The following is a 22,179-nucleotide window of genomic DNA, read 5'->3' as shown; positions in this document are numbered from 1 at the left end:
TCCATTCTCCGCGCAGCCCACGCGAAGCCGCTGCTTATCCGGAGCCGGAGCGGACTCTTCTCTTCTAGAGACTGGTCAACTCTGCGGCGGCGGGGCGCACAGGGGAGAAGCTTCCTCTCTCCGAGCTGGCCCTCCCAGGTGCTGCCTGCCACCGGAGCCCGCCTGTCGGAGCTCCACCATCCCCAGACTTCTCAGGCGACGTCAGCGGCGGATGCCGAGGCGGGGATGAGGGCCACTGGCCCGCGATCCTCCCAGCAAGGCTCCGGCCTCGGCCTGAGGCCCGAGATCTCTGCCTTGTGGTGCCCAGATGACGTGTGCCACACCTGCGGGGCTTGGGCGGGGGCTTGGGAGTGGGGAAGTGAGCCAGGGGCGCTCAATTTGTCTTCTCTCCACCCAACCCACTAGGTTGGAAAGGTTTTCTTTTGGGGAAATTTCCTCTTCGCAGCTCCACACCCAGTCAGGGGACCCTCCCACCCAGGAGGAATCGCCTCTGGTCCCATCGGCGCGTCTTCGGGAGTCACCAAACACCAGATAGAGGTAGTGGGGTGGGTGTGGCAGCTGCCATTTCCTGACTCCAAGCCTGCGCGGAAAGCCCTTTGAGGACGTGCAGTGGTGACTTACTAGGGCTCCGCACTTCTCAGCCCGGTGAGTCAGGTAGGGGTGTAGATTCACTTACTTATCTGGACTCCAATCTAACCTCACTTCCAACTACTTTAGTCGTGTGGGGGTGGCTGATAAGCCCTGTCAGAGTTTAATCCTGTCTAAACCTTCAGATGTTTAGTTCCTGTTGGATGCTTCTCTACTAGGGACCTATTTTTCTGGCTTTTTTTTTCTCTCCTGACGTCCATAATTACAGACAGAGATTGAAAAGTAACCTTGAGAGAGTCCTTCCCTTGATTCCAGGTAAGCCTGCAAACATTACTTTCTTATAGATCTGGGAAGAATGCGGTGTTTAATGCCAATCAAAAAAGACTGCAAAGATCTTTTTACCTTAAACAAACACTTTTCTACACCAGAAATGATTATTTTGCAAAGTGTGGTGCAAATATTATACACAATACCAAGTCCATGCTAGGCATTTAATGAATTCTAAAGAAAAAGTAATAGGGAATGCCTGACTTCAATCAGGGATTTCTGCCTACAGAAAATCAGTGCTTCCTGTGTTTTTGTATTGCCTGAAATGAGAGTAGCAGTGTTACATTTTACAATAAATGGAAGCTGTAATGAAAGAGTGTGTTTTAAAATTTGATAATTTAAAATAAAATACTTAGCTCTAAAGATATGGTCTGATAATCTGTGGTTCATTCCTTAATAAGCTTTTTGCTACAAAAAGTGCTCAGAAAACTTTTCCCATTCATTCATTCATCCAGTCAGTTTACAAACTAAGAATTCTAGAGAAAGAGAACAAAAATTAAGAAGGGAGGAAATGATCAAAATAATAATTCAAGAATTTCTTCCAGGACCAAAAGACAAAGATCTTCATATTTAGAGGACCCACCAGCTACCCACAGTGAATGAAGAAGGACCTATGTTAAAGCACGCCATTAAAAAGATCAGAACACGAAGAATAGAGAGGATTTTAAAAGTTTTTAGAGGGAAGAAGCAGGAATAAACGGATGGGAATTAGAATGGCATTGGGTTTCTCAACAATAACTTTTATGCTAAAACACTACAGTGAAATTTCAAGTTTTGTAAGACAATAACTTCCAACCTAGAACCCTGTAGTCAAACTATCCATCAAGTGTAAGAGTAGAATAAAAACATTTTCACATATACAAGGATGAAAACATTTATTTTCCATCCATCCATCCACCTTTTTTTTTTTTCTTTTTTTTTAGGGCAAGTTACTAGACGTTGTGCTCCAACAAAACATGAGAGCAAGACAAGAAAGAGAAAGACATGGGATCCAGAAAAAAGGACCAGGAGAATGTGAAAGGAAATGCCAGGGTGAAAGATATGTGGCAGAATTAGAGAGCAATCGTTTTCACCAGAGAAGGAAGATGGCAGACTCCAAGAAGAAAGACTGGTTAGTGTAATTGAATTTATTTAGATTACTAATTTTGAGTATTTGGGTAGTTATATTGATAGATGTTTGATAGATCTAATGAAATACGTGATAAAATTCGAGAGAGAACTTAAAAAATATAAGCAAGTACAAAACGGAAGCAATTATTAATTCCATGAAAACTAAAAATTAGGCAAGAATGAAAACAGCGTTTCTCCAACTGTTGTGTGGTGAAAATTCTAGGACTTTTTAGAGCTTCTGAAATACTCGTGTATTATAAACCTCGAAGGAGAGAACATGCAGCATAGAGCACTCTAAAATTTATGTATATTTTTAATCACATTACTTTAAAATTTTTAAAAATTAGTATTCACATGGTTCAAAATTTAAAAGTGTAACAGACAGATAATTCAATAGAAAATTAGGCAAAAGACCTAGATACTTCACACAAGGGTATATCTAAATAGCAAATAGTACATGAATGTGAAAAGGTGCTCGACCTCATCAGTCATTAGAGAGCTGCAAGTTAAAACCACAGTGCAGTATCACTACACAAATACAAGAATAACTAAAATTAAAAGGACAGAATACAGCAAGTGTGGGTGAGGTTTTGTAACAATTGGAGCTCTTGTACATTGCTGGTGGGAGTGTCAATTGGTACAATCAATTTTGCAAACTGTATGGCAGTAGTATTAAAATTGCAGTTATGAGGATCCTCAGCAATTCCTTGCCTAGGTATATGGACATGCATATGCATATATTAGAAAGTTCATAGTAGTGCTATTTATAATAGCTTCAAACTGGAAATTACCCACATATCCATACATAGTAGAATGAGTAAATGATTTGTGGCCCATTTACACAGTGGAATACTAAACAGCAATGATATTGAGCAGTGTACAATATGATGAATTGCACAAATACAATACTGGATGAAAAAGCCAGACACAGAAGAGTATACATTTTATGAGTCAATTCCTATTAAGTACAAAAGTAAGCAAAACTAGCCTATGCTTTTAGAAATCAGGATAATGTCTGCTCTTGTAGAGTGGTCATAGTGACTAGAAGGGACAGGATGAGGCCTCTGGGGTGATAGAAATGTTCTGTTTCTTGATCTAGGACCTAGACTCTTGGTGCCAGTTACATGGGTATGTTCAGTTATGAAAATTCTTTGAGGTTACACAATGTGCACTTTTCTGTGTATATATATGTTATACTTCAATAAAAGGTTAATAGGTTTAAATACAAAATAAATAATATATGTGGGTGTATATTATGTCTCTTACTTTTATTTAATTAGTATTACAGTATATACCTGTTCACCTTGCTTGTCTTTCACTTAGTAATCTATTTCGGATATCTTTCCATACAAATGCATAAAAAGCTTTCTCATCTTTTTTTTTTTTAATGATGGATATGCCATAATTTACCCCTCATTGGTGGACACTTAGCTTGTTTCCACATATTTACTATTACAAATTATGCTGCAATAAGTAATCATATATGTCATTTCATACATGTGCAAGTGTATCCATATATATGCCCTAGAAGCTGAACTGCTGGACAAAAGAGTTATGTTCGTTTGTAATTTTGGTTTGTATTGTTGAATTGACCTTCACTGAGGTTGTTCCAGTTTTCTTTTTCTGCAGACAAATGAGAGTGCTGTTTCTCCACACACCTTCTTTCATTTCTTTTCGAGATAGATAGTATAATGTTGATCTGCTGATTCCTGTATTTCAGTGCTTTTAAAGTCATTTAAATGCTAAGATTCTTTGTATTGCAGACCTTCTAAATATCTGGCTTCAATTTGCTTATCACAACATCAAACCTTTAGCTTTCATGATAGTTTCACCATTATAGAGCTAAAACTATGTATTCTTAGTGATATGTACATTGTTTAATTAATGCCCATAATGAATGGCTAATGACAGAAAACCTAAATAATACTAATGCTAAACTACATCAACTAAATGAGAAACAAAAAACATGAGAATAATTATGCAAATTAGGCTAAAAAACAAGCCTCACACCTATATGTTGAATTCATCTATTCAAAATTCTGTAGAATCATATTAAGTCATATTTTCCATTTACTGAGAATAAAGGTTATTTATATCTGCATGTGCTATTTTAGGGACACGGTAGCTTGAAATGGCATGCTTGAAATCTCTCATAGTCTGTTTTTTTGTTTTGCTTGTTTTTTTAACTTCAGTGCCTTTTATTCCTGTAAGTTCTTTATATTTATTTATTTTTCTAATTTTTTTAAAAATTAATTTTTATTGGAGTATAGTTGCTTTACAATGTTGTGTTAATTTCTGCTGTACAGCAAAGTGAATCAGCTATATGTATACATATAATGTCCATCGACAGAGGAATGGATAAAGAAGATGTGGTATATATATGCAATGGAATATTATTCAGCCATAAAAAGGAATGAAATTGGGTCATTTGTAGAGACGTGGATGGAGCCAGAGACTATCATAAAGAGTGAAGTAAGTCAGAAAGAGAAAAACAAATATCATATACTAACGTTTATATGTGGAATCTAGAAAAATGGTATAGATGATCTTATTTGCAAAGCAGAAATAGAGACACAGACGTAGAGAACAAACGTATGAACACCAAGGCAGGAAGTGGGGGGGTGGGTGGGATGAATTGGGAGATTGGGATTGACAGATATACACTATTGCTACTATGTATAAAATAGGTAACTAATGAGAACCTACTGTATATAGCTCAAGGAACTCTACTCAATGCTCTGTGGTGACCTAAATGGGAAGGAAATCCAAAAAAAGAGGGGATATATCTCATAGTCTTTAAAATTAGAAACAAGACAGAAAAGTTGAAAAATAAACCACTTAAAAAAGTACAAATGCAAGAATTAAAAACATCTCATATTCTAATTTTTTCTATTTTTTGGTCTAAAAGCATCTGGTAACCATTGGGGGGAAATGGGTGAAGGATATGTGGGACCACTCTGTATTATTTTTACAACTTCCTGTGAGTCTATTATTATCTCCAAATAAAAAGTTTTAAAAAGTTGTACCTGGGTGTATTAGTTTCCAGGGACTGCCATAACAAAGAACCACAAGAATTATAAAAAGGTATGTAAAGGAGAAGTAAGGCTTCCTGATTCTTCAGATCCCCAGTTCACCTCCCCTAAGACAGCAAATAAATTTAACAAATATTATGTGCCATAATGCTAGGTGCTGGAAATACAGGGATAACAAAAGACACATGGTCTCTGTCCTTAAAATGCTTTTAGTGTTCTAAGGGAGATAGAACCTAAGCATACAATTACAGTAGAGTGTGATAAATGTTCTGGTAGGGAAGTCCAGGGCACACTCAGAAATTAGGGGAAAGAAGCCTGCATGGTAATTTAATGAAGAGAGGTAAGGCAAACTGCCCAAAGTCATAGAGTTTTTAAACTACAGAGACATGATTCCTGCACAAATCTATTTGAATTAAAGCTCATATTCTTTCTGGGAACTGCTTGCTGTGTCACTAGGGTATTACATTTTCAGTTTCACTTTATATGATGTCTCAGGAGAGGAATTTAGTAGCAAGAGGGAATTTCCCAGCTACAAAAAGACAGTGATGGACAAAAATTTATTATTAATGGACATTTCATGGGAAATTCCATTTTCTTTTGACATTTTAATTGGCAGGTTTCCAAGAGTGTGGAAAGGTATGTTACCAGTAGCTCAGTCTGCATTTAAAAATTTTAGCTCCTGAATTAAGCAGGATATTTTGCTTTTTCAAATGTCTTCAGAACTCAAAATCATTTTCTCCAGCTGTCACTCCTAGCTTGTAAGCAAAATATACTAAGATATATTTTTTAGGCAATACACACACACACACACACACACACACACACACACAGACAAAGCCACACTTTTTTTTTTTTTTTTTTCTGCTTTAGGCAGTGGCTATATGAAAGAGATTATAAGTTCAGTACCCTTTTTAGGATCCTTTTTTGGGCAAGTATAGAACAAGTTGTAGAAGAAGGCAGAGCTTTTCTTATTGTAGTAGCCAATATAGTGTAGGTCAGGAGTCCCCAACCCCCGGGCCGCAGACTGGTACCGGTGTGCAGCCTGTTAGGAACTAGGCCGCACAGCAGGAGGTGAGCGGCTGGCAAGCGAGCGGAACTTCATCTGCTGCTCCCCATCGCTCGCCATCCGCCCCACCCAGTCCGGGGAAAAATTGTGTTTCACAAAACCGGTCCCTGGTGCCAAAAAGGTTGGGGACCACTGGTCTAGGTCATAACAGCGCCGGCTGGTGCAATTTGGAATCGGAAACATGACTGAAGCAGGGGTCCAATGTCAGCAGCTGAACAGGTTGCCAGAGAGAACTCTAAGGTTTATTGGGAACTAAGGAACACTCAGGAAGCTTCTTTGACTTAATTTTTATAATTGTAAAAAGGAATAGAAATGTCTGCCCTGCCAGGGAGACCTTGTTGCACAACTCCTGCCAAGGACACTGTTCACACTGGGGAGGTGCCATTCACGTGGAATACGTTATGAATGGGCCCCCTAGAGTTGTGCGATGTGGAGGCCCTATAGCCTACCTGTCTCCCAGGATTGTTCTGAGAGACTCAAGTTATACAATGAATATAAAAGAACTTTATAAGTTATAAACCTGTCAATCTATGTAAATAATAATAATAATAGTTATTTTCCTGGCCAGCTCTGCCCTTCAAGCAAAACACTCTTATCTAGTTTAAGAAAGAGAAAAGCAGCCCTTATTAGCTGGGAGCTGGCCTGGCACTCCCAATGAATCTGTGGCATTCTCCTGTTCAATATAAAGACTTTCATAGAACATCAACGTCAGACACGACTATGTTGTCACTGTAGTGGAGCAAGAAAAAATGAGACCACTTCATTATCATGTTTGAACAGACAGAGGTAAAAACATTGTTCAAACCACAAAAATGAGCAAACATTGCCCTTTCCTGGCTAATAATAAGGGCCTGCTTCTTCTTTACCAATTATAGCTTTATCTCAATTTCATTATTCTCACTGTCTAGATATAAATTATTGAGATACCTGATCAGAGAATCACTCCTGCTTCCAGACAGCATCCAATGCAGGGAAGATACCCGTTTCCTTGAATGCTCCACAGAATCACCTACAAGAAGTCCAAATTCTATGATAAATTATTTCTAACATCCTCTTACTGAGATGTCCTGATTCTTCATGGTACACATAACTCCTGCTTGCAATGAGTCAGTAAACCCAGATTTATAGAACTGCAGATGTGTTCCTGGTGGTCTTTGGATAGAGGACATTGGCAGATTCATAGAGCAGTTATTATGAATGCTCTATGGAGCCCTCACTGTCTGCATTTCAGTTAAAGAACTGGCTCCTCTAACTTCTCTAGGGACTTAGCTATGGTGTAGGTTCTTTTTCATAGCCCAGAACTCCTGAGGAAGAGATTCTGGTTGGCCATAATATCCCCCTTCAAGTCCTTTGTGGATTATGGGGATATGGACATGAGGTACTGAATTTCTAAAACAGCAACAACAACAACAATATCGACAACAGCAATAATAACTAAGACGTATAGGTTAAGAATCCGCCTGCGAATGCAGGGGGCACGGGTTCAAGCCCTGGTGCGGGAAGATCCCATATGCTGTGGAGCAACTAAGCTCGTGCACTACAACTACTGAGCCAGCTCTCTAGAGCCTGCAAGCCACAACTACTGAGCCCACGTGCCACAACTACTGCAGCCCACGTGCCTAGAGCCTGTGCTCCACAGCAAAGAGAAGCCACCGCAATGAGAAGCCCACACACCACAACAAAGAGTAGTGCCTGCTCGCCGCAACTAGAGAAAGACCGCGCACAGCAACGAAGACACAATGCAGCCAATAAATAAATAAATTTATTAATTTTTTAAAAAAACAACCTAACACTTATATAATGCTTGCTACGTGTCAGGGACTCTTCTAAGCAATTTCCATAGAGTCACTCACTTAGGACACCAACACTGTGCAATAGATGCTCTTATGACTCTAACTTCACAGATGTAGAAACTGAGGCACAGAGATGTTAATTACTTGTGTAAGGTCCCACAGCTATTCAGAGGCATAGCCAGCAATTGAACAAAGGAAATTATGTTGCTGTATTCTGAATCAGTTCAGCTGTTCTCATGAAGTAATAGAGTACTGAGAGATGGAGTGTGAATGATTTGGCACCACTCAACACACTTTTATATGAAGAGTTATTTTATACGTGAGCAAGGATATCTTTTAAAGGAGTTCAGTCTAGCAATCTTAAAGTGTTGATGTGTCTCTTTAATAATAGTGTCTGTTAGGAATCATTTAAACTTTATGGAACTAACTCCATTGGCTATAATTTGCTTTTTCTTTTACATATGAACATTTTAATTCGGCATTTATTGACTGTCTATGATGAGAATGGCTCTTTGGTATGTAGTATGGGACAAAAGCTCTACATTGCTATCTACAGAATAAATAAGCTCTACACTGCTGTCTACAAAACTGATGACTAAAGTCTTTATATACATCATGATGATTTAAGTCTTTATATACATCATTTTTATCGTTTAGAAATCTTTCTTATTATAATAACAACTTGGAATTGGAATATAATTGGCATTAACTGATCTGATTCTAGCAGAAAAATATGGGGCTTCGGCACCCAATAGAGTTAAAAGTCTCCTTCTTCATTAATCTATGTGCATGACCTCTTTGGTATTTTGTAATCTCAGTGAGTCTCATTTCCTTCAACTATTAAATAGTGAAAATAATACTTTTCTTAAGGGTGTTAGGAGAATTAAATAGGATAATGTGCATAAGATTATACCCAATAAGTATTAGTTTTCTTTCTCAAAGTAAAATATTTGGGCCTTGTCAATTTTAGTCTAAGTGAGAATTATCAACTTTATGATTGTCAAGGCTGGGTTATGAATAGTGAAAAATGACTTAAAAACTGTGTAGCCATGCTGTTGTTTCAAATGTGATCTCTATGCAGACATGGACCGTATCTGTTTTGTTCAACAGTGCCTAGGACAATGAAAGTGATAATAATACACCTACTATCACCTTAGACTCTGGAAGGATGTTATGGTCAGTAGAAGACTGCAATTCTTGGGTGAAAAGCATGCAGAATTCTCTAGTGTGCTCATTTCAAGTTTTTGTGTTTTCAAAGTTACACGTTCATGTTTAAAAATCATTATAGTTCACAAAGGTAAATAGTAATAATAATATTATGACATCTATTATGACAAAAGTACAGGATTTTAAAAAATCTTTGCAGCCAATATTCTGATAACTCTCTGAGTCTAAACTGTATCTCTAAACTCTTAGACTGTAGTCTAAGTAGAAGTAATATATTCTTTCACCTATTTAGAAAATTAAAGTATTATTAAAGAAACCATGTACAACTGAATATGTTGGATGGAAGATATTTGATTTCAAGCATAATTAGGTATTAACTTAAGTTTATTCCTTTTAGTAGATTTAGTGAAAACTTAGTCATCTGATTGAATGAATATATCAATCTTCTTTAAAAACTTATTATGAAATGGATGAAAGAAGTATTAAAATTGAAATACTAACTTCTCACACATAAAAATGTTTTACATTCTACCAAATACAATATCATTAAGACAAGCTTGTGTTGTAATTATTATCTCTATTGAGATATGATGGGGCTAATAAATGATATTATAAAGACAGGAAGATTCCAAAAAGAAAGGGAAGAAAAAAGATAAGCTACTGTGTTACCAAACCTACAAGTCAGGTAAGATACTTCTCTTCCCCTAGGAAGGAGTACTGGCCTGATGAAGGAAGGGGAGTGGATTGTCAGCGAGAGCCTGGGTACGTTATTCCAGTGAAAGAACTCCTCCTGGAAGAAAATACGTGGAATGAGGGGATGGTGGTAAGTGTACTCCCCAGCAATTCCCATTTTAAAGATGGGAAAACTAAGTCTAAGAGTAGATTGACTAGCTTCAAGTATTACAAGTAAAAGGTGATAGAACTGGGAGTAAACCAGATGGTTTATTTCAGGTTTATCAGAGGGCCCTTATTAATGAGGTACACGATATAGTATCCTAGAATCACAGTAAAACCAGGACCTATACATGTAAAAGTTAGAGCCGAATATCATAAATTTGCAGCTTTCTTTATATTTGCTTTGTGATGAGGTAATGAACTTATTAGAATAAAAGCATTGTATATATTTTTATTTAGTGAGTACTCAAATGGTGCATACAGCTGAATTAAATGCCTGAAATATCTCAGTTATTAAGAAGCTATCATTGGAAACGTAGCAGAGTGTACATATGTTTATGCACGCAAATATTTAACAGAAACACAGTAAAAAGGTTCAATTATATTCATGCTGAAGTATGGAAGTTACCAGAGAGTTAGTGAACGAGGAATTTAATCACTATTATTTTGTAGAGTGTAAATGATTGAGAAAAACTTACAGAAAGAGGTGATCTGAAGGTCAGTTCAAAGGAGAGAATCATTTTTAGTTGTTTCCAGAGAGTTTTTGGTACATTTTAGAGAGGGCTACAAAATCCAAGAATGAGAACCATGTCCCACCAGGACAACTGGTGGGTCTGCATGTTGCAAAGAAGCAATAGCATGGTGAATGAAGTCTGTACCTCACTACACTCTGGGCAATAAAATGTTTTAAGAGTCAGGTTCCATAATATGAGTTTGTAACATCTTACCTATAATTTGTGGGTAGATGGGCAAAGGCTTGGCCTTAATCACACATATAAAAACACGTTAACAAGATCATGTTTGGTTTTAACCCCAGTCTCTATTTTCGTACCTGCATTGCTTATCCTTACTGAAACTTGCTTTCCTCATCCGTAAGGGAAGTACTTTATGAACTGTGACATACTAATTAATTTTAGTTTTGAATCATGGCTCTTCTTTAATGTTTTCTTTGTTCTAGTTTAGTGTCATTTGAGGGTGAGCACTGCACAAGGCACATATAGAAAAACACAGGGTATTTCCTGCCTTCCAGGAGTTTCAAGAAAAGAGAGAACAGTTTTTAGAGGGTTAGCACTTATTCCACTCTTGCATGTTTCCCTACTAACATGGTTTCTAAAATTACTCATCTGTGTGGAGCTCAATAAATATTTCTCCAGTAACTAACATAAGACAGGCAGATCAAATAATTAGATGTAACACTTTGATTCATACAATATAGCGTGTTATCTTACAGATGAAAATTGGCAACATGTTCAAAGAGTAACCAGCTGGCTTTTAGGATCTAGCTGTGTCAGTCAGTTTTGGTTTATTATCTCTCTCCTCTGCCTGCTGTATCTTGTATTTATTTATGTCATCTTCATGTATAACTTCTAAACTATAAGAGCTAGCCACTATGGCTTTGAATGTAATGAAGTCACAGTATGATGAAGGAATTGTTTTCTAATGCAACTCTCCCTAAACCTCAAAACATTAGAATAATTCTGTAGTCGTCCATTTGTCTCAGTTACTGCTCAGAGCGCTAATGCAGCAGGTTGTGTGCCTGGGCAGTATGGGGTACTTGCTTTCACTGCTGAGCTTTCTAACACTACAAATAAAACATAGATTATTCAGAAAGTACAAAGGTTCAACATCTTCCCACAAAATCGTTGATGAAGTTATTTCATTAATTAGCTCTTAAAAACAAAACAACTGGTAACAACAGGATACCTATTGATTTATGAGGTAAACAATTTCCTTTGAAAAGATAAATATTGATGCCAATACACTGGTGATGAAGTGGAGCCTAGGGGATGAGGGGCTCCTCATGTGGGGATGAGGCCAGCTAGCAGGCATTGTCTGAGTCAGGACCTTGAGCTGGGTCAGGAGGTATAGACCTTATAACTCTCTTATTGATCATTGATCCTGGGGGTGAATGGCAACATCCTATGAGATTTCTGAGTCAGTTCTGAAGTAGGTTCTCGTTCGAGTTGGGCAAACATGTAAGAGCAGTATATAATTGCTTGGGCACCAGCCCAACCTGGAGTTGATGCTTAGGATGAGGTAGGTAGACAGAGACTAAAGGATCAATTTTTTAAACCAATGAGAAAATTGCTGAAGTTGCTCTACTCAGGCCAGGCGTTGCGGGGTGCAGAGTACAACTGAGGAGTGGTTTATCCTTAATTCTTAAGTGTGCTAAAAGTAGATGTGTAGTTTTATTATATGGTATTTTGGGTCAGTAATGATAGTCGTACATACATGTCTGCTTCTATATATTACTTATACATTATATATATTACATATGTGTATCTATATATGACATTAGTTCATACATGTACATTGTATAAAATTTAGAAGAATCAAAAGGGGTATAGTGAAAAGTTAGTCTCTACCCCTTTCTATGCCTCCCAGCCACCAATTTCCCTCCTGGAAGGTGAATTACAATTGCCAGTCTCTCACTTCCTCCTTTCATGCTCTTTGTTCTAGCCGATTAATCTCCCCAAGCCCAAGGGCTCCTGCTCAGAAATTTTCCAGCTTCTGCATTTTCCTGTCTGGTTAAATTTAACCTTATTTACCTATCTTTCAAAGCCTCAATGTTTTATTTATTCTTCTTTAATTTCTTTTGTCCAGTTCTCCTAACAAGCTCCCTATGTCTCATTCCTACATGTACTTGTTCTCACTTCTCATTCATGATCTTCTCTCTTCTCTAGTCTATGTGAAATTTGTGCTTCTTTGAGACTGAAGTCAGACCCTATTTCTTCTGACTGCTCCACCCATCCCCATTGATTTCCTTCTTCTCTGAACTCCTAGGCATCTACAAAGTGGGTTATGCTTCAATATCCCAAAATGATGCCAAAATATGTTAAATAAAATATTAAGTTGCATTATTTGGCTGGAACTATATAAATCCAAAGAGGCAAAGAGGTTAGCTCAAAGCTATCAGCTGTTACAATTATCTTTGATTAATGAAAAAAGTTAACATACAGAATTTTTCAAAATATGGTTCTTGCGGGGAAAGAGAAAAAGGAGTACTTGCTGGGGAGAAGTTGCAAACCACTAACTGTACACACATCTAGTACCTAATTATGTAGTCAAGTGGTTGAGAGCATGAACTTTGAAGTCAGGCACACCTAGGTTTGACACTCTCTGATCTTTCGGAGCCTTGGTTTCTCAACAAGGAAATGAGTTAGCAGGTAAAGCACTCAGCACAATGCCTATTGTATGGTAAATGTTCAATAAATGTTATGTGTTATTGTTGTTGTTGTTAAATCTTATTTGCTATTTTGTAAGGTTTGTCTCCTGTGTTGGGCAGAATAGTTGACCCTCTTCCCCCTCCAAATGTCCACATCCTAATCACCAGAGCCTCTGAATGTTACCTTACATGGCAAAAGGGACTCTGCCGATGTGACTAAATCAAAGATATTAAAATAGGGAACTTATTCTGGATTATCAGGTAGACCCAATACAATCACAAGGATCCTTTATAGATGGAAGACGAAGGCAGAAGATTCAGGGAAGAAGAATCCGTGTCAGAGTTAGAGTGATTTGATGTGAGAAGGAGTCAAACTGCTGTTGCAGGCTTTGAAGATGGAAGAAGAGCCAAGGAATACTGGCATCTAAAAAGAAGCTGGAAAACATAAAGGGATTGTCTCCCAGAGCCAGCAGAAAGGCTTTTAGCCCAGTAAGATCTGGTTCAGATTTGTGAGCCCTAGAATTGTAAGATAATAAGTGTGTGTTGTTTTAAGCCACTAAGGTAGTGGTAATTACTAAAGCATCAATAGGAAATGAGTGCACCTCCCCAGCTGAAGACCAATTTCGTAAAGCTCATAGTGTCCAGAGTAGTGCGGGATGGGAACATAAATGCAAAAATTGGGTCTACTGAGGGTTCCAGCAGAGAGGCATAGCAACTTGTAAATTGCCCTTTATAGTGAAGAAGAGGAAATCAGAGTTAGCTACAAGCCAGGTCTCTTTCTAAATGTGGATTTCCATTACAATATAAATTGAAAATACTGGGGAAATTCCCTATCTCACTGCCCGGGAAAGATGCCAACAGGCCATAAATTCACCTATACTCCAGTCAGGTTTTCCCCCTAAGTGTCCTTGCCTCCCTTACTTACTGCTAATTTACAAGATCAGTAATAATCACTATCACGCACTGGGTGCACAGTCTGTGTCAGGCATTGTGCTAAAGGTTTGTACACATGATCATATTTAATCCTCACAAAATTCCCATGGTGGTAAAAAGAAATGTAGTACCTTGTTTTTCAAAGTTCAGGTCATGAGTCTCAGTGGAAGTTGAAATCAGTTTGGTGAGGATTGACAAGGAATTTTAAACAATAAAATACAGTAGAAAAATACCAGTGTACTGCATAAAATGAATAAGTATATTTTCATAAAATTTGGTTTCAATTATACATATAACAAAGACTCTCAAGTTACAAGTGAGTCTTAATTGATAAAATATATATGTATTGGGTTGTGTTGTAGAACATATTTCTTTTTTTTGTTTTTTTGTTTTTCTTGCGGTACACGGGCCTCTCACAGTTGTGGCCTCTCCCGTTGCGGAGCACAGGCTCCGGACGCGCAGGCTTAGCGGCCATGGCTCACGGGCCTAGCCGGCTCCGCGGCATGTCGGATCTTCCCGGACCAGGGCACGAACCCGTGTGCCCTGCATCGGCAGGCAGACTCTCAACCACTGCGCCACCAGGGAAGCCCTGTAGAACATATTTCTTATAGTGGGTTACATTAAAAAAATTTTAAACCCACCAGTAAAGTGGTTAAGAGTACAGGCTCTGGCAAAAAGGTTACCTTGGTTTAATCCTAGTTCTTTGTCTTACCAGCTCTGTGATCTTGAGTGGGTTACTTGTTCTCTCACACAGTTACTTTGTCTCCTTGGGTCTCCCCTCAAAGGGTCTTTTTGAGGATTAAATGGATGAATCTAAGTAAAGCAGTTTGAACGGTGCTTTAGTAGCAAACACTCAGTTACTGTTACTTTCCCAATGTTACCTGGTTAGCAAGTGGCAGAACTGGGCAGATTCCTGTTCTGTCTGATAAAGTTTAGTCTTGAGTTTGAAATCAAAGGTAATTTCAAGCTGACTTAGGTGTCCCGTCAAAACAAACAAAGAACAAAATAAGTCTGCCTTTACAATAATTTACCAGCAAATTAAAAAGATGGGAACCCTCATCTTCTCAGGAAGTTGGCCTATGTTGGCAGAGTCTTGTCTCTGAGAGAGTACAGGTTTCCTGTCTTGTTCTGCTCTGAGTTACAGGAGAAGAATATGTGGAAGGCACTAGGTTGTTTGACATATAGAACAAAGTGGTGACTCACATAAAACTTTACCGTAGGATCACCATATAAATGTTTACATCTAAAAGGAATCAGGCAAAGGAGGAAATCATGCAAGAGTCTGGAGGGAGGCCTTCAGCTAAAAGTTTGTGAGATGACTGCTTTTGTTATTGGTTGTATTTGTCTTTTGTTTTTTTCTGCTCTGTTTCCTCCCTCTGCTCCAGCAGGCAGCTGAGGCATTTTATCAATTTCTTAAAAAATTTTCTGATGCTACCTGGTGTTACGTGCTTTGAGTGTTGGTTGAAATATATAGCCAGGCTATACTGCTTTCACAGGCTCTGAAAATTTAAGAATTTAAGAAGCTAATGAGTTTCTTAAGTTATGCGTAAGCCTTAGTTGCTGAAAATTATTCTGGGCCTTTAAACTGCTGATTTTTATATTCAGCCAAAAGCCAATTTAAAAATGAATTCCATACTACCTCCAATTTGCTTGATTGTAGAGTAATTTTATATCTAGTTAAGGTTTTGTTGGAATATGTATTTCTAGATTTTACGGTTTGGAAAGTGTGAGAATCCAGCCTCTCTACCAGGATGTGGCAGGGAGTTAGCAGTGTTTTGAACCATCAGGGAAAGGAAGTAGATATATTCAGCACACTGCCCCATCTCAACACATTCACTTTCTCATCTTAGTAGTGGTAATCTTTCATTTGTTATTTTGGATTGAACGTTGTTTGTAGCATATGGCCCTAATGCCTTAGAGCCCTAAGTAGAAGGGACAGTAGTGCTAATAATTCTCTGACGGAGACGTACCCCTTCTTCCCCCACTTCTTTGTTCTTGAAGGATATGCTTTCTCTTTTATTATTTATTTATACTTTTTAAAAGAGCAGTTTGAGGTTCACAGCAAAATTGTGGGGAAGGTACAGGAATTTCCATTATACTCACTGCCCCTGCACATGCATAGCCTCCCCTATTCTCAGCATCCCCCGACCAGAGTGGTTCATTTATTACACCTGTTTAACATACACTACCACATCATAATCAATCAGAGTCCATAGTTTACATCTGTTTACATTACGTAGTTTACATTGCAGTTCATTCTTGGTATTACACATCTCACACCAGTCAGAATGGCCATCATCAAAAAATCTAGAAACAATAAATGCTGGAGAGGGTGTGGAGAAAAGGGAACACTCTTGCACTGCTGGTGGGAATGTGAATTGGTACAGCCACTGTGGAGAACAGTATGGAGGTTCCTTAACAAACTACGAATAGAACTACCATATGACCCAGCAATCCCACTTCTGGGCATACACCCTGAGAAAACCATAATTCAAAAAGAGTCCTGAACCAAAATGTTCATTGCACCTCTATTTACAATAGCCAGGAGATGGAAACAACCTAAGTGTCCATCATCGGATGAACGGATAAAGAAGATGTGTCAAATATATACAGTGGAATATTACTCAGCCATAAAAAGAAATGAAATTGAGCTATTTGTAATGAGGTGGATGGACCTAGAGTCTGTCATACAGAGTGAAGTAAGTCAGAAAGAGAAAGACATATACTGTATGCTAACACATATATATGGAATTTAAGAAAAATCATGTCATGAACCTAGGGGTAAGACAGGAATAAAGACACAGACCTACTAGAGAATGAACTTGAGGATATGGGGAGGGGGAATGGTAAGCCATGACAAAGTGAGTGGCATGGACATATATACACTACCAAACGTAAAATAGATAGCTAGTGGGAAGCAACCACATAGCACAGGGAGATCAGCTCGGCGCTTTGTGACCACCTAGAGGTGTGGGATAGGGAGGGTTGGAGGGAGGGAGACGCAAGAGGGAAGAGATATGGGAACATATGTATATGTATAACTGATTCACTTTGGTATAAAGTAGAAACTAACACACCATTGTAAAGCAATTATACTGCAATAAAGATGTAAAAAAAAAAAAGAACACTTGAACAATTGTTTTTTTTGTTTTGGTTTTTGATATTTGAGTTTAAATTTTATTTCCTGCCCCCAAACATCCATTAAGCCCCCAGGAGAAGGAAAAGTGGATGTGACTAGAAAGAGAGAGAACTTTCTTCACAACAATGGCCATGGCAAGCTTAGGCACTTTTGGTGAAATTTCTCTGTGAAGTACTGGCAGAGGAATAAAATTCAAACTGACAGAGAGGTATTGCTTTTTTTTTTTTCTTTTACATCTATATTGCAGTATAATTGCTTTACAATGGTGTGTTAGTTTCTCCTTTATAACCAAGTGAATCAGTTATACATATACATATGTTCCCATATCTCTTCCCTCTTGCATCTCCCTCCCTCCCACCCTCCCTATCCCACCCCTCTAGGTGGTCACAAAGCACCGAGCTGATCTCCCTGTGCTATGCGGCTGCTTCCCACTAGCTATCTATTTTACGTTTGGTAGTGTATAATATGTCCATGCCTCTCTCTCGCTTTGTCACAGCTTACCCTTCCCCCTCCGCATATCCTCAAGTTCATTCTCTAGTAGGTCTGTGTCTTTATTCCTGTCTTATTCCCAGGTTCTTCATGACATTACTTTTTCTTAAATTCCATATATATGTGTTAGCATACGGTATTTGTCTTTCTCTTTCTGACTTACTTCACTCTGTATGATAGACTCTCCGTCTATGCACCTCATTATAAATAGCTGAATTTCATTTCTTTTTATGGCTGAGTAATATTCCATTGTATATATGTGCCCCATATTCTTTATCCATTCATCCGATGATGGACACTTAGGTTGTTTCCATCTCCGTGCTATTGTAAATAGAGCTGCAGTGAACATTTTGGTACATGACTCTTTTTGAATTATGGTTGTTCCAGGGTATATGCCCACTACTGGGATTGCTGGGTCATATGGTAGTTCTATTTGTCATTTTTTAAGGAACCTCCGTACTGTTCTCCATAGTGGCTGTACCAATTCACATTCCCACCAGCAGTGCAAGAGGGTTCCCTTTTCTCCACACCCTCTCCAGCATTTATTGTTTCTAGATTTTTTGATGATGGCCTTTCTGACTGGTGTGAGATGATATCTCATTGTAGTTTTGATTTGCATTTCCCTCATGATTAATGATGTTGAGCATTGTTTCATGTGTTTGTTGGCAGTCTGTATATCTTCTTTGGGGAATTGTCTATTTAGGTCTTCTGCCCATTTTTGGATTTCGTTGTTTTTTTTTTCTCATTGAGCTGCATGAGCTTCTTATAAATTTTGGACATTAATCCCTTGTCACTTGCTTCATTTGCAAATATTTTCTCCCATTCTGAGGGTTGTCTTTTGGTCTTGTTTATGGTTTCCTTTGCTGTGCAAAAGCTTTTAAGTTTCATTAGGTCCCATTTCTTTATTTTTGTTTTTATTTCCATTTCTCTAGGAGGTGGGTCAAAAAGAATCTTGCTGTGATTTATGTCATAGAGTGCCCTGCCTGTGATTTCCTCTAAGAGTTTGATAGTGTCTGGCCTTACATTTAGGTCTTTAATCCATTTTGAGCTTATTTTTGTGTATGCTGTTAGGGAGTGATCTAATCTCATACTTTGACATGTACCTGTCCAGTTTTCCCAGCACAATTTATTGAAGAGGCTGTCCTTTCTCCACTGTACATTCCTGCCTCCTTTATCAAAGGTAAGGTGACCATATGTGTGTGGGTTTATCTCTGGGCTTTCTATCCTGTTCCATTGATCTATCTTTCGGTTTTTGTGCCAGTACCATACTGTCTTGATTACTGTAGCTTTGTAGTAGAGTCTGAACTCAGGTAGCCTGATTCCTCCAGCTCCGTGTTTCGTTCTCAAGATAGCTTTGGCTATTTGGGGTCTTTTGTGTTTCCATACAAATTGTGAAATTTTTACTTCTAGTTCTGTGAAAAATGCCAGTGATAGTTTGATAGGGATTGCACTGAACCTGTAGATTGATTTGGGTAGTAGAGTCATTTTCACAATGTTGGTTCTTCCAATCCAAGAACATGGTATATCTCTCCATCTATTTGTATCATCTGTAATTTCTTACATCAGTGTCTTATAATTTTCTTCGTATAGGTCTTTTGTCTCCTTAGGTAGGTTTATTCGTAGATATTTTATTCTTTTTGTTGCAATGGTAAATGGGAGTGTTTTCTTGATTTCAGTTTCAGATTTTTCATCATTAGTGTATAGGAATGCAAGAGATTTCTGTGCATTAATTTTGTTTCCTGCAACTTTACCGAATTCATTGATTAGTTCTAGTAGTTTTCTGGTAGCATCTTTAGGATTCTCTATGTATAGTATCATGTCATCTGCAAACAGTGACAGCTTTACTTCTTCTTTTCCGATTTGGATTCCCTTTATTTCCTTTTCTTCTCTGATTGCTGTGGCTAAAACTTCCAAAATGATGTTGAATAAGAGTGGTGGGAGTGGGCAACCTTGTCTTTTTCCTGATCTTAGTGGAAATTCTTTCAGTTTTTCACCATTGAGGATGGTGTTGGCTGTGGGTTTGTCATATATGGCCTTTATTATGTTGAGGAAAGTTCCCTCTATGCCTATTTTCTGCAGGGTTTTTATCATAAATGGGTGTTGAATTTTGTCGAAAGCTTTCTCTGCATCTATTGAGATGACCATATGGTTTTTCTCCTTCAGTCTGTTAATATGGTGTATCACATTGATTGATTTGCGTATATTGAAGAATCCTTGCATTCCTGGAATAAACCCCACTTGATCATGGTGTATGATCCTTTGAATGTGCTCTTGGATTCTGTTTGCTAGTATTTTGTTCAGGATTTTTGCATCTATGTTCATCAGTTATATTGGCCTGTAGTTTCCTTTCTTTGTGACATCCCTGTCTGGTTTTGGTATCAGGGTGATGGTGGCCTCGTAGAATGAGTTTGGGAGTGTTCCTCCCTCTGCTATATTTTGGAAGGGTTCTAGAAGGATAGCTGTTAACTCTTCTCTAAACGTTTGATAGAATTCGCCTGTGAAGCCATCTGGTCCTGGGTTTTTGATTGTTGGAAGAGTTTTAATCACAGTTTCAATTTCAGTGCTTGTGATTGGTCTTTTCATGTTTTCCGTTTTTTCCTGATTCAGTCTTGGCACCTTGTGCATTTCTAAGAATTTGTCCACTTCTTCCATGTTGTCCATTTTATTGGAATAGAGTTGCTTGTAGTAATCTCTCATGATCTTTTGTATTTCTGCAGTGCCAGTTGTTACTTCTCCTTTTTCATTTCCGATTCTATTGATTTGACTCTTCTCCCTTTTTTTCTTGATGAATCTGGCTAATGGTTTATCAATTTTGTTTCTCTTCTCAAAGAACCAGCTTTTAGTTTTATTGATCTTTGCTATCGTTTCCTTCATTTCTTTTTCATTTATTTCTGATCTGATCTTTATGATTTCTGTCCTTCTGCTAACTTTGGGCTTTTTTTCTTCTTCTTTCTCTAATTGCTTTAGATGCAAGTTTAGGTTTTTTATTCGAGATGTTTCCTGTTTGTTAAGGTAGGATTGCATTGCTATAAACTTCCCTCTTAGAAGCGCTTTTGCTGCATCCCATAAGTTTTGGGTCGTCGTGTCTCCATTGTCATTTGCTTCTAGGTATTTTTTGATTTCCTCTTTGACTTCTTCAGTGATCACTTCGTTATTCAGTAGTGTATTGTTTAGCCTCCACGTGATTGTATTTTTTACAGATCTTTTCCTGTAATTGATGTCTAGTCTCATAGCGTTTTGGTCGGAAAAGGTACTTGATACAATTTCAATTTCCTTAAATTTACCAAGGCTTCATTTGTGACCCAAGATATGATCTATCCTGGAGAATGTCCCACGAGCACTTGAGAAAAATGTGTATTCTGTTGTTTTTGGATTGAATGTCCTATAAATATCAATTAAGTCCATCTTGTTTAACGTATCATTTAAAGCTTGTGTTTCCTTATTTATTTTCATTTTGGATGATCTGTCCATTGGTGAAAGTGGGGTGTTAAAGTCCCCTACTATGAATGTGTTACTGTCGATTTCTCCTTTTAGGGCTATTAGTATTTGCCTTATGTATTGAGGTGCTCCTATGTTGGGTGCATACATATTTACAATTGTTATATCTTCTTCTTGGATCGATCCCTTGATCATTATGTAGTGTCCTTTGTCTCTTCTAATAGTCTTTATTTTAAAGTCTATTTTGACTGATATGAGAATTGCTACTCCAGCTTTCTTTTGGTTTCCATTTGCATGGAATATCTTTTTCCATCCCCTTACTTTTGGTCTGTATGTGTCTCTAGGTCTGAAGCGGGTCTCTTGTAGACAGCATCTATATGGGTCTTGTTTTTGTATCCATTCAGCCAATCTGTGTCTTTTGGTGGGAGCATTTAGTCTATTTACATTTAAGGTAATTTTCTATATGTATGTTCCTATTCCCATTTTCTTAATTGTTTTGTGTTCGTTATTGTAGGTCTTTTCCTTCTGTTGGGTTTCTTGCCTAGAGAAGTTCCTTTAGCCTTTGTTGTAAAGCTGGTTTGGTGGTGCTGAACTCTCTCAGCTTTTGCTTGTCTCTAAAGCTTTTAATTGCTCCATCAAATCTGAATGAGATCCTTGCTGGGGAGAGTAATCTTGGTTGTAGGTTCTTCTCCTTCATCACTTTAAATATGTCCTGCCAGTCCCGTCCCTTCTGGCTTGCAGAGTTTCTGCTGAAAGATCAGCTTTTAACCTTATGGGGATTCCCTTGTGTGTTATTTGTTGTTTTTCCCTTGCTGCTTTTAATATGTTTTCTTTGAATTTAATTTTTGACAGTTTCATTAATATGTGTCTTGGCGTATTTCTCCTTGGATTTATCCTGTATGAGACTCTGTGCTTCCTGGAGTTGATTAACTATTTCCTTTCCCATATTAGGGAAGTTTTCAACTATAATCTCTTCAAATATTTTCTCAGTCCCTTTGTTTTTCTCTTCTTCTTCTGGAACTCCTATAATTTGAACG

The 22,179-nt window shown here is 38.0% G+C and overlaps 1 long non-coding RNA gene across 3 annotated transcripts; it reads left to right on the top strand.

Annotated features, from left to right (window-relative positions):
* The first annotated feature begins 329 nt into the window (after positions 1 to 329).
* On the top strand, positions 330 to 17,757 carry LOC149747009 (uncharacterized). Of its 3 annotated transcripts, XR_016388468.1 has the most exons (5): positions 330 to 645; positions 857 to 2,026; positions 4,332 to 4,497; positions 9,792 to 9,906; positions 17,246 to 17,757. It is a non-coding gene; the product is annotated as an uncharacterized LOC149747009 (long non-coding RNA). The 3 variants fall into 3 exon arrangements; XR_016388470.1 differs by lacking the exons at positions 9,792 to 9,906; positions 17,246 to 17,757 and adding an exon at positions 9,027 to 9,749; XR_016388469.1 differs by lacking the exons at positions 9,792 to 9,906; positions 17,246 to 17,757 and adding an exon at positions 7,032 to 9,749.
* The last annotated feature ends 4,422 nt before the right edge of the window (positions 17,758 to 22,179 follow it).

Source organism: Delphinapterus leucas, chromosome 17 (assembly GCF_059928025.1).
Source record: "Delphinapterus leucas isolate spDelLeu-1000000601 "Yukka" chromosome 17, BTC_Dleu_Yukka2, whole genome shotgun sequence".
NCBI lineage: Eukaryota > Metazoa > Chordata > Mammalia > Artiodactyla > Monodontidae > Delphinapterus > Delphinapterus leucas.
The sequence above is the reverse complement of the archived record's forward strand: the minus strand, read 5'-3'. Positions and strand labels throughout refer to the sequence as shown.